Below are 1,802 nucleotides of genomic sequence, written 5' to 3' on the forward strand. Positions count from 1 at the left end.
TTGTGTAACACAGATGGAAAATAGGAATATGTGTAATTAATATGTAAGATGGGGGCATGTGGGATGGATGTATCAGATGGGGGGTGTTTTTAGTGGATGTGTGAAATGAGGGCGTGTCATGGATATCTGAGATGGGAGTATGTGTACTGAACATTTCAGATGCAGCTGTGAGTAATGGATATGTAAGATAGATGTGTGTGTAATGGACATGTATGATGGGAATGTGAGTAATAGATATAAGACCATAAGACCATAAGACATAGGAGCGGAAGTAAGGCCATTCGGCCCATCGAGTCCACTCCACCATTCAATCATGGTTGATTTCAACTCCATTTACCCGCTCTCTCCCCATAGCCCTTAATTCCTCGAGAAATCAAGAATTTATCAATTTCTGTCTTGAAGACGCTCAACGTCTCGGCCTCCACAGCCCTCTGTGGCAATGAATTCCACAGACCCACCACTCTCTGGCTGAAGAAATTTCTCCTCATCTCTGTTCTAAAGTGACTCCCTTTTATTCTAAGGCTGTGCCCCCGCGTCCTAGTCTCCCCTGTTAATGGAAACAACTTCCCTACGTCCATCCTATCTAAGCCGTTCATTATCTTGTAAGTTTCTATCAGATCTCCCCTCAACCTCCTAAACTCCAATGAATATAATCCCACGATCCTCAGACGTTCATCGTATGTCAGGCCTACCATTCCTGGGATCATCCGTGTGAATCTCCGCTGGACCCGCTCCAGTGCCAGTATGTCCTTCCTGAGGTGTGGGGCCCAAAATTGCTCACAGTACTCCAAATGGGGCCTAACCAGTGCTTTATAAAGCCTCAGAAGTACATCCCTGCTTTTGTATTCCAAGCCTCTTGAGATAAATGACAACATTACATTTGCTTTCCTAATTACGGACTCAACCTGCAAGTTTACCTTTAGAGAATCCTGGACTAGGACTCCCAAGTCCCTTTGCACTTTAGCATTATGAATTTTGTCACCGTTTAGAAAATAGTCCATGCCTCTATTCTTTTTTCCAAAGTGTACGACCTCGCACTTGCCCACGTTGAATTTCATCAGCCACTTCTTGGACCACTCTCCTAAACTGTCTAAATCTTTCTGCAGCCTCCCCACCTCCTCAATACTACCTGCCCCTCCACCTATCTTTGTATCATCGGCAAACTTGGCCAGAATGCTCCCAGTCCCGTCATCTAGATCGTTAATATATAAAGAGAACAGCTGTGGCCCCAACACTGAACCCTGCGGGACACCACTTGTCACCGGTTGCCATTCTGATATGTCAGATGGGGAAGTGTGTAATGGAGATGTATGATGGAGGTGTGTGTAATGGATATGTATGACGGGGCTGTGCAATGGTTATGTAAGATGGAGGTGTGTGTAATGGATATATGAGGCAGCGGCATGTGTGAGATGGAGCGTATGTAATTGATATGTAAACTGGGGGTGTGTGTAATGGATGTAAAATGGTAGCATGTGTAATGGATTTGTAAGATGTAATGGACGTGTCAGATGGAGATGTGCGTAATGGGTATGTCAGATGGAGTTGTATGTAATGGATAGGTAAGATGGGAATGTGTGTAATGGATATGTGAAATGGGGGTGTGTGTAATTGATATGTGAGATAGGGACATGTCTATTGGTTATGCAAGGTTAGAGCATGTGTACTGGATATGTAAGATGGGATTGGGACTGGGGGTGTGGAGTCAGGTGGAGAGCTATTTGACATAATTTCTACTACTTCCTCTTTTTTTGGATATTCCTATATGTATTTTGCATGTTCCTAGTCTGAATTCTTGAGAT

The sequence above is a fragment of the Mustelus asterias genome, chromosome 14 (assembly GCF_964213995.1).
Source record: "Mustelus asterias chromosome 14, sMusAst1.hap1.1, whole genome shotgun sequence".
In the NCBI taxonomy this organism is placed as follows: domain Eukaryota; kingdom Metazoa; phylum Chordata; class Chondrichthyes; order Carcharhiniformes; family Triakidae; genus Mustelus; species Mustelus asterias.